A 12,500-nucleotide genomic window follows, 5' to 3' on the forward strand; every position below is an offset into this window, starting at 1 on the left:
GTGGTTGTTAGGTGGCAAAAGAAGCACATCCTAATAAATATTCGATCGTGCATCAAATAGGTACTGTCTAGATATTGATATCTTATGAAACAAATAATAAAATTTGTCAAAAATTACCGTCGAGCTATTTTTTAATACACGTTAAAATTGCTTATTCAAAATGAATGTGCTTGTCTGAACAAAACAAGAACTATTTGACAGAGAGACAAGAAGTGGTGAAAAAATGAGAGAAGCGAGATTGTTTTTAAAGCGAGAATATTCCACTCAATCCCTTGTCGCATCTTTGAAAGTCTGCTGCTCAGCAATGTGTAAACAAAAATGTTGATAGGATCCCTATGACATGCTTAACGGGTCAATTGCACCATAGTTAGGGTCATTTGTATCTAATGATGAAAATATAAGGGTCATGTTTTGACGGGGTCATCGTATAGTTAGCTCTACAGCACTGATATTAAAGAAAAAGTGAATTCACGATATTGACATTTTTTTGCCCTTCAGAATATATTAGATTATCTATCAGAAATCTCTTTTGAAACTCAAACTAATTTTAGAATGTGAACAAAAAAAAAATATCTATATAAAGTGAAATTATGATAACAAGTAAACAGTATAATAAATTTAGCCCTAGTACCGCGTGTTAACATGAAAGTAGGTCCTTGCAACTAGTTGCAACATCCATTCATCTTTATCCTGACAGAATAACCAATGAAATCATCACATCCCGAAAGACGACTTGAGACTGTATTAGACTTTTTCACAAAGACTGTATCCATCTGACCGACATCTGAAAAATTAATTATAAGAAGAAATGCCATGTTAGTAAAATATCAAAGATTTAATCGCTGTTTTTAGTTAACAAAGTAATTCATTAACAAAACAAAAAGAATCAAAAGTAGTAATGTTGTCCCTTAAATGTTTAGAATTATTTTTTAAGACCGAAGAAATGTTTGACTTTTGACCTTCGTAAAAAGACGGCAACAGACACAAACGGAAATATGAATTTTATACATTACAATTTTACAATTCATAGACACTATTTTATTAGGAGGAAATACAAGGGATAGAGGAGTGGAAAAGCAATGCTGGTAAGAAGTTAAAGTTATAACATTGAGAGGTGAAAACGAATACACACACACACACACACACACACACACACACACACACATATATATATATATATATATATATATATATATATATATATATATATATATATGTATATACATTTATAATGACATTCATTTCTATCTCTCTTTTCCGGTGGTACAGCTTAAAGCACACAAATTACGTCAGCCATAGATTAAATCCAAAATAAATTTACATTTAAAAGCAGAATGAAACAAAAACAAAATAAAATGTATAAATTATAAACATTCCGAAATGCGTTTCCGTAAAAAGCAATGTTTTAAGATTTTGTTTAAAAGTGGATTCTGAACATATAAATCTTCAATGAGGCTGTAACGTATTCCATACATCTGTGGCAGCCATATAAAAAAGTTCTACATGAAATTCTTTTAGAACCGTTCTTAAGAGTTACGAGGCTTAATATCCCATTATTAAAATAAAATATAATAATGATAATAATAATAATAATAATAATAATAATAATAATAATAATAATAATAATAATAATAATAATAATAATAATAATAATAATAATATATTTCATTTACAGATAGATAGATAGATAGAAAGATAGATAGATAGATAGATAGATAGATAGATAGATAGATAGATAGATAGATAGATAGATAGATAGATAGATAGATAGATAGATAAATAGATAGATAGATAGATAAATAGATTGAGAGAGAGAGAGAGAGAGAGAGAGAGAGAGAGAGAGAGAGAGAGAGAGAGAGAGAGTACATTATAATATACAAGGACAAAGGCTCCCCTTATCCAAGCCCCATTCCCCCCCCCCCCCCATACCCCCACCCCTCCTCCCCTTCCCACGCCCCCATGAAGTAGACAGCGGATTCCGTCGAATCAATAATTAGAGCTTTTTCACATCGAGGATAATATAATAATTTAGGAAAAGCCTCAATGGAATTGGAATTTTCATTACTTCAAAGCACTCAATATCATAATAGAATACAGGAGGACACACTTATAAGGAACGCGCTCAAGGGTATAATTGATAAAAATAACTATGCATATATCTGTCCCATTTCCCTTTTATCATTCAAATTAACGAATTTTCTTCTTTTTTTATTTTAATGAAATACTGATGATATCAATATTATTGTTTCTGTCATGGGGCTTTCTATTTATCCGTATTCTATTAATAAAATAAATTTTATATGAGTGTATTTAATTTGTGTCTATGAGTGTTAATAGTGTAGTTGACAGCATTTTCTTACTGCAGATTTCATGCTAACTTGAGCAGTTAATAGAGCGACTATTGACCATATTATTATATGATCTTATCGCTTGTTGTTATTCATTTATTTATTTATTTATTCATTCATTCATTCATTCATTCATTCATTCATTCATTCATTTATTTATTTGTTTATTTATTTATTTATTCATTTATTTATTTATTTATTTATTTATTTATTTATTTATTTATTTGTTTATTTATTCATTCATTTATTAGTTTATTTATAATTTTTCCTATTACATATTCATTCGTATATCTATTATTTTTTCTGTCACAGTAAATATTGTCACAAATTGTTTTATCGATTCCTGTATATTTTCTATTACAAAAAAGCCTAGCATAATTGTTGGTAAATTTCATGCCAGAGATTGGCCATAGTCAAGGTTCACATATCTGCAGGTCTGATAACGGAACGTAAGTATGGGCTGGATTGTGCATTGGCGTCATGGACAACACTTCGAGTTGGTTGGGGAGTTTATCCACTACAACAATGAGTCCACAACAATTTGGGTTTTCAGACCTGCAAATAAGTACACGTCAGCCACAGTAAGTATTTGTGGGATTATCAGTCTCAATACATACGTAGTTTACATGGAGCTTATTGTTGTTTATTTTTTTGACATTTCAAAAAATATGATTGTTCGGTAGTTTAACTGGAAGCAACCATAGATAAATACCTAACACATAATTATATTAAGGTCACTTACGACTAACATTATCTAAAGTTCCCACGCAAGAGGTAATAAAAGGTGCAGAAAGTACTTGTGTTGTTCAAAAACTATTATAAGACATATTATTCTTGATTTAGGGAACAGCGTTTGGAGTCCGATATAATAATATGTAAGACAGTCGATAGGTCTTGAAATAGTCAAAGACGAGGGACAAAACTGCTTCTTAGGTTTGAGAACATGTCATATGACGAGCGAGCGGAGCGAGCGAGCGAGAGAGAGAGAGAGAGAGAGAGAGAGAGAGAGAGAGAGAGAGAGAGAGAGAGAGAGAGAGAGAGAGAGAGAGAGAAGTTGACGGCATTCGGGTCTTTGTTATTGTTTTTTGTCATCTCCGTTTATGAGTTCTTCTCACGAAACTGACTATCACCAGACTATAAACGTTCATGGTTACACATTGTTTTGTGTGTTGGTTTATTATACTTCCGGATGGCAATGTCGTGAGCTTCTTAGCCAAGCGTATACTATCTATACAAGGACTAAGGCTCACCTTTTCCAAGCGTTTCGCATTCCTTGATCTACCTCGTCTCGAATTAGATAGAAGAGTTATGGTGGTGGTGGGAAAGGGGGGGGGGGGGGGGATTTAATACTCAACACAATTTAAACGACCTAAATCCGTCAATTTTGTTTACATTTTCCCAAATCACATATACCAGGGGAGTTAAGTTTAAAATATGTATTCGTAGATTTCAAACTAAAGGATAGTCACATCTATTATACGCATAGTGAACACATGGAATAGTCTCCGATTTAACACAAAATGCATGGTCTTTGAATCAATTTTAAAATTATGGTTGACAGACAGCTAACTACTCTGGTTTTTATGTAAGATATATTTTTTTTAATTTCTGTATGGAAATCATTCCAAGATTTTTCTACAGAGAGGACGTACCAGAATTTCTCTGTTGCCATTGTGGTGCTTTAGAAATGTTTTTATGTTTTTATGTTTTTTGTTGTTGGTGTTATTGTTGCGTGAAGAAGGATTTTGACCCCGAAATGTTCCGTGTTTGGTATTTTGTTCTGTTTCTGTTTATGTTTGTTTATTACTTTTACCGTCCACAGCTTCTCGCAGCTTAGTATCACTTTGACTTGAGCTTTTACTGACAGCACTCATGTCCTAATGGATTGTCCAAGGTACAACCAGTTGAGAAGGAACTTCTGGCCTGACCCAACCCCATACTCAAAGAAGCTGTACGGCAGTGAGGACGACCTCAGGACCACTGTGGGCTTCATTCACCAGACCGGACTGACCATGTGACGTGACGGGAACGAAGAAGAAGAAGAAGAACAGAATAAATTAATGCTGTTTTGTGTAAATGAAGGCAAATTCCATCCTAGGCTTTCTTAACAGAATCATCAAGCAGTTCAAACTGGGTTGAAGAGAAATTCTATGAAACCTAATTCAAACAATACCGAGCTATTGTTGTTGAGTTTGGGTTCGACAACGTAAAAAAGCAAATTGAAAAATTAAAGATAATATATCTACAGAAGAAAAATGCAATAATTTGAAAAAATGACTACATTTTGATTAGTGGTTTAACGTGGACACAATAAAAAAAATTGGACTGTTCCTCAACCTATATTCTTTAACAGCAAAGTTGTAAAAAGATTTAAACAGATTCCAAATGAAATTAAAAAGGGATGGGGAAAGGTCAGAGTATAATAATGATGAAGATGATGATGATGATAATAATAATAGTAATAATAATAATAATAATAATAATAATAATAATAATAATAATAATAATAATAATAATAATAATAATAATAATAATAATAATAATAATAAAATAAATAATAAAAAGAAGAAGAAGAAGAAGAAGAAGAAGAAGAAGAAGAAGAAAGAAAGAAAGAAAGAAAGAAAGAAAAAAGATAGCAAGAAAGAAAGAAAGAAAAAATATAGAAAGAAAGAAAGAATGAATGAAAGAAAGAAAGAAATGAAAATTAAAAGAAAAAAAATAAAGTCATTTGACTTGCCAATATCTTCGGAGACATTTTTTAAATGGAGTAAAATACCTGATTTAAAGGATTGTAATCAGATTGGTGTTCAATTCATTATATTAAAAAATATATATTAGGAAATGAATTGAACTCTTCTTGAACCGACTTATGAAACCACAAAATTGCCACTTTACAAGTTTACCAGCTCGTACATAAATAAAATACACACCCTGTTTATTTCTATGCCATATTCTATGCCAAAATCGAAATTGTTATTCCAATAAACAAAGTCACATACACACATACATAAACACCAACACACACACACACACACACACACACACACACACACACACACAAACGCGCAGACACAACGATTAATAATTAATTTCATTAAATTGAAGAAAAAAAGAGAAAAAAGAAAGAAAGAAATAAGAAAGAGATAATTACAGCCGGGTATGGTAGTTTTTATACTAGTCAATAGTCATCTTCAACGGATTACAAGGCGTGAGAGCCTTGACAAATCATAAAGCCGTAGGGGCAACCACGCCCACTCTATTATTTAATCTCATTCCCCCGATGTATAGCACAATGCCTGCTCTCCGTGTCCTGGGTCATCGCTTGTATTCTCAGGTGCCATATTTCATCACAAAACTATCATTTATCTCTTATTTTCCTCTTCTTTATCTTCTTCAGCATTTTCTTTGATAATTGTTATTCCTTTCATTCTTGATGTTTTAATTATTTTTTTTACCTTAATCCAAATACGTATTTTGTTCCTGTTGTAAAAAGAATCACGAACGTTGACAATTGGGCAGCGCCTCTCTAATGGCGGGTTCTCGTTGCATATTGTATTAGAAGATATGGCTGATTAACTATAGACGGAACGAAATTGACGTCACCCAGCTCTTGTTATTGTTTCAAGACAGCAACTTTAATGATTAATTAATTGTGGTGCAAGATAAAGATCTGCAAATGACGTACATGATATATAAATAATGTATATATATGACCAATGTTTGATATTTGAAATTATTTAATATTTCTCGTTATGCTTTAGAGTTTAAAGTTCACGGAGATTCAATACCTACACATACATACATTGTTACAATTCTATCGAGTCTTAAAACACAGCATTTCGCTTGGTATTTGTTTGTTTGTTTGTTGTTGTTTTTTTGGGGGGAAGGGGGGGGGGTGTTATTTTAAAAAAAATTAGAGCACATGTTTGACAAGAGGGTCATAAACCTGTTGTTATCATTGGAAACGATGATGCTGCAACGAGACAGCTGAGCCAAACGTGCCAAACTTTCACCAATGCCTGATGATAAAATGATCAATTCTTTATTTCACCAAATTGCGCATGAAAATGAAAATGTCTCTAAAGTTATTGTGATTACAGAAGGAACAAACTTAACATCACTCAGCTCTTTGTTAATGCTTTTAGCCAGCCATTTTTATGAGGTGTACTCACTAGATTGTATTAATCCGATCATAAACGTTTAGTATTGTGTGTTGGTACGTTATATCCGGCTGGCGGATGTTGTGAATTTTTAACCGAACGCATAGCATTAGCATCAATATGATTTGTTTTGTATATGCAGATTTTTTAAATTAAACATTTTTGTTTCGCAGATTTTATTTTCTATCCTGTTACCAACCATAAACGCACAATAAACGTGCAATAAATCGTTAATATAGCATTACATGTGTCGAGTTCCAATTCCAAGGTACATTAAAAGAACAGATTATGTTCCATGCTTCAAAACGGTAAGAATTGACGTTGGGCTTGCTGTGAAATTATGAAACGATCGTATCTATTTGAATTTCGAAAAAAGCGTGATATATATATATAATATATATATATATATATATATATATATATATATATATATATATATATATATATATATATCTTATACACCATATTCAGATCCTTATTCTTGCACCTGTGTCTGCTCCCTTAATCTTCTTTTCTTTTCAAAACAAAAATGATATTCTTCTTGGAATATACTCTCACATTTCCATATTCCCTTTTGCATTGAATAATTGCTTGTAAATTAGCAGAGATAAAGTTACAGCATAACAAACCTACTCTTTTTCAAGAATAATAGGCTTATATCATCCCAGCTATCGAGTTACTACCTGATTGGTGTATTTACATTACATCATCAGGAGCTCTGAGGTTTGACCATGAACCGAAGAAAGCTCATAATTTTGGAAGAGGGTTGTTTTTGCTATTTATTTTCTTGTGTGTGTGTGTGTGTGTGTGTGTGTGTGTGTGTGTTTAGTAGAGCATTGTGTCATACACATCTTCCCCAATCTTTATATTTCTTTCTAACTTGTGCTGAATGTTCAAAATTGGAAACTAAGAAATACCTATCTTACCTATTCATAATTTTATCCTTTAACTTAAGAGTGCATGAAAATAAAACGTACTCAAACAATATGATGATTGTATGATTTGTTTTGTGTATGCCGATTTTATTCTCTAACTTTACGACCGTAGGGTTCCAGGCCTCTAACTAACATAAAATCGACCACAGGAACATCAGAAAATCAGGTGACCAATTCTTCAAAATGGTAAGATATTACTTTTAGGGATTCCATCCTGTTACCCAAAGTTTACTGTCGACTTTTTTAAATGTTATCGTATTCATTTGTATACAATAAAAGATAAGGCTTACTCAAATCGAAAAACAAAAAGAATTATATCGAAAAAAATGACAATGACTGAATAGGATGACAAACATTTTTGTATGTTTTGGAAAGATATCAGAAAGACTTTATGACTGGATTTCAGATATGTGTAGCCCTAGATCAACAAGCTGTCAGACAATCGAAAGGATACAAAAAGAGAAGGACACAACAAATTCAGACATTCAACGGTGAACTCACAAGTGACATTATCAATAGAACGCCTTTTCTTAATGAAGTAGATGCCTTTTATCTATAAAGAATATACCTGAAAGCATAAAATCGAAGGGAAGAATAGCTATAGAAGAGAATAGGGAAAAGGAGTCGTGACATCAAACCATCTGCTGTTTTGGTTCCCCAATCCTTGGGAGTGTATATGTAACCAGCCCTTCGGAGTACTAATAATAGTATAAGGTGGCATAACTATTTCAGTGGCAAGCAGGATGTATAAGCAGATTCTTTGGATTACGGGATGTAAAAGAGCGAGGATGGATGGCCATTCTTGACGACCGGCAGATATAATTCAGACTCGAGAATAAGATACCATCACTCTGACACCAGACGATGAGTTACACAAGGTATGTATCCAGTCCTCCGTAAGAGTGGTTTTACACTTCCAATGAAAAAGGAACCAGTTTTTTAAAAAAAATCACGCTTTCTTCTAATAGAATGTAACCAGGCTGCATTTTCAACATCAAAAAGTTGTACAAAAATAGTCAGTCTCTCCAAGTTAGGAATCACGGAACATAGACCAGGAGACAGAAAATAAAAAACGAGTGAAAAAAAAATTAGTTGGAAAATCAGTTTTGCTATAATTTAGCCCCTATATTATTCAAATTTTAAAAATAAAATTGTCAAGCAAACGCATACGAAAAAAAGTTGAGTGAATCTAATCCATTTTGAAAGATCATTTAAATGTGAGTTAAATGTTAATCCAAAATTGATCCTATGCCATCCGCATGAGTTCAGATAAAATTGAAATTCACGAATCGTACCCTTTCTTGACAATGTTGGAATACCTCTTGGGTTTATTCAAAATTTCGTTTCTCTTTTTAAAATGTAAAGATACAGAAATACCTGCGGTATATTCTACATCTGTTAGAGCGTTTATTAAACAGACAACTGCCGTACTGTGGAAAAACACGTATTTAAATATTTGCCAGAAAAGCGTTCTTCAAATGTCGATCGATTGAAATGACCCTCATCTTGGCAAAATATCTGAAACCTGGGACCTCGCGAAGTCCATGGTATGAGGGGTTAGTTTTTTTTTGCCAAGAGAAGGGTCAGTTAAATCGATCGATATTTGAAGGTCGAGTTTTCTGGCCACATTTTTAAATACGTGTCTCTCAAAAGTACGGCATTGAAACAGCAATAACTGGTTAGAGGCTTACACGCTTTGATTTCTTTAGCCCCTTGATTGCGTAATGCTTTTAATATTGCAATTCTTCACCGCGCTAATTTGACACATATGAATTGTTGTTTGAGGGCATTCTATTTTACTTAATTTTATCAGAGATGATTTAATTTGTTATTAGTTCATCGGGTATTATTTAGCCATTCTTCATTACCCTATGCTTCAGGCAGCTGCGACGTAGCACCCCTTGGTCTCGTATAGTTAATCATTTTCTTTATTCCAAATATAATTACAATACATACACCATTCATTGCGGAGTGAAAAAGTTGTATAGCAGCACATGTAACATTGTGATGTGGTGAAAAATGAATGCAAAGCTTTTTGCAGGGAGTAGGATTTATCAATTTCTTCAACGACACTATACAAATTTTAACATTAGAATTCTTTCCCCTTGCGTTTTCTTTAGATCTATATAAAATATAATAAATCCTTCAATAATCACGACAAAATCTGTTCTCTGTTTTATCAATCAAACCTCGTTACAGCCGCTGGGACGGGTGCAAGTCACGTTACGAATACCTTGATAAAACGAGGCTTTTTACAATAAATCACACCAAGTTACCGTAGAGATGAAAACCTGAAATTTCGATTTACCGGTTTTTCCAACTTCTTTTTCACCTCCAACAATTTCATGGTGATGGCAATAAAGCTTTTGATTTGGCACAGTAAGAAAACAAACTCGTGGTACGACAACCAAATGTTTTGTTACACGAATATTCCTGCAATGATTTGGAGGAGGAGTAAAAATCAAAGTAGAAAAATAAATCAAGCTAGAAATTAATTTGATTTTTTTTCTTCTTATAATTCTTCAGAGCCATTAGGCACTTGGAGCCGGAATTTATTGCTGTTTCTATAGCGTGAAACAGACAAAATCAATCGCTTGCTACAATTTGGATAGGACGCTAGTCTTTCTCGGAGTACTTTTCGTCAGATCTAACTGATTCAACTACGCAATAACTGCTAGGGGAACATAGGGGAGAAGGGGATGGGGGGGGGGGGGGGGTCAGAAATAAAATAATCTCGACTTCACCCGGGATCGATCTCGATCCCTTTGCATGCCTACCAACTGAGCTATCGCGATTCCAAAGACATCTGTATTACCCAACTGACCAATCGATTTGGTTGATGACAGAGGATATTTTCACATTATGAAGAGCAAAGCATGTGGTTTTTGAGTGAAGACTGGGTGACTACTTTTTGCAACAAATATGACTCACGTCTAAACCTGGTATTATGGTCGCATGAAGGGGATGCCTAAGATTAAATTAAGGTTAAGGTGATCAGAGATATTGCGAAAACCTGTGTTTATGAACTTTATAAAACTATATCCATTCTGCTTTTAAAAAAATAAAGAATAATTAAAAGCATGAGGTCCGTGGAGCCGGGGTTTATCTGTGAAACGGACAATTGAAATTGCTTGCTACCCTTTGGTTAGGACGCTTGTCTATCGCAAAGCACTTCCCGCCAGATCAAGCAGACCCAGCTATCCAATCACTGCTAGTTGGACAGGGGGTCAGGAAAAAATCTCAACTGCACATTAGATCGATCTTGGTCCCTTTGCGTGAAAAAAGAGTGCTCTACCATCTGAGCTATCGGGACACCCCCCCCCCCCCAATGGAACAAACTTACTTATCCAAATGCCAAATTTTTAAAACTATAAATTCAATTTTCAGCATCAATAGATCTCTAACATAATACTGTTCTGACACGCTGCTTCGAATATTACATTTGTCTTTGAGTACGAATGGCTTATAATATACATTCATGTTGAATTAGATATTTCAACTTTACAATTGCTATTGTGATTCTCTGCAAAAGATTGATGAAGATAACCAGACTGAGATTGACGAAAGAAGAGACTGGACGCGATCAAAAACATAATGTTCCAAAACGTCAAAGAAAAACGAGAAGGTCAAACTGCGGAGGAAGATTTCTCAGAAAATGAGGCAAAGACAGCCACTGAAGCCTCACCACTGCCTCAAGAACCCGAACATGTTTTACAATATCTCCGCCAGAAAATGCTTACTATATAATAAATTCGAAAGATTTAGATGACCTGTCATAGGTCTTAAAGACTTTTTAACAATTTCAGGTTCGCGACTGTTAAAATAACAATAATAATAATAATAATAATAATAATAATAATAATAATAATAATAATAATAATAATAATAATAATAATAATAATAATAATAAAATAATAATAATAATAATAATAATAATAATAATAATAATAATAATAATAATAATAATAATAATAATAATAGCAATAATAACATTAATAATAATAGCAATAATAACATTAATAATAATAATAATAATAATAATAATAATAATAATAATAATAATAATAATAATAATAATAATAATAATAATAATAATAATAATCATAATAATAATAATAATCATGATAATAATAATCATAATAATAATAGTAAAGGTAATATCGTCTTTGTCCATGAAGGCAATATTTCAACTTTAAATTTTCAAATAATATGAAGTAAAAGTCTTGTGGCCGAATGTACTAAAGAGTGCTTTGTCGATGTCAGAAAAAAAAAACAAACAACACGCGACAACATTGAAAACATTCCTTTGTCTCACTCGCGGTTTGAACAGCATCGATTAAAATGTGTTTATCTATGTTCCAATCAATCAATCAATTAATCATTCAATCAAACAAGATAAAACACCTGCTTTGTTTTAATGATTCTAATGGGTCAACAATATAAAAAAGCGTGTTACTAATTGCATGGCTACCTCAACGTTTTATTTGAGAAGAATCAAAGGGGAAAAAATGGGATTCCTTTCACATTGACTTTTATTCATCTTGTGTATGGTGTACACTTTCATCAGGTACGCTCAAACTACATTAGGTATAGATTTTATTCTTTCCACACATACAAAACACACACACACACACACACACACACACACATACATATACACACAAATAGGTATTTGTCGCAAAACGCTGTGTTTAAAGTTGATCTACCCTAAAACTTTATATAATAGGTTATTTTGTTTTGTAAAATACAAATCACAATAGACTGTCACCAATAGTTTAGAAAATGCAAGTATTGTCTGGGACCCTTATCAGAGGAGGGTTGTCAGGCGCACGTCTCACGTCTGGACCATTTGTCAACTTCGGATCTGATAAAAACGAACCAAACTAAGCACAGAATTGACGTCGATTTCTCAGAAACTATCAAGCGTAGCGTCAGACCAACAAGAGGACACGCATATTATAGGATTACTATCAAGACCACACGCCCAGCTCAATTCCTTCTAATATCAGCCAATGGAATCGTCTAACATCGGATGCAGCGGAATCGGACAGTCCTGG

The 12,500-nt window shown here is 33.0% G+C and overlaps 1 protein-coding gene across 1 annotated transcript in view; it reads right to left on the reverse strand.

Annotated features, from left to right (window-relative positions):
• Positions 1-12,500, reverse strand: part of LOC144957310 (uncharacterized) — a 118,083-nt gene that overhangs the window by 102,467 nt on the left and 3,116 nt on the right. The window contains exon 2 of the mRNA XM_078888449.1: positions 632-784. The gene's annotated coding sequence lies outside the window, so the exon portion shown is untranslated. The remainder of the gene's footprint in view (positions 1-631; positions 785-12,500) is intronic.

The sequence above is a fragment of the Berghia stephanieae genome, chromosome 1 (genome assembly GCF_034508935.2).
Source record: "Berghia stephanieae isolate SIO BIC M18660-M18661 chromosome 1, UCSD_Bste_1.3, whole genome shotgun sequence".
In the NCBI taxonomy this organism is placed as follows: Eukaryota; Metazoa; Mollusca; class Gastropoda; order Nudibranchia; family Aeolidiidae; genus Berghia; species Berghia stephanieae.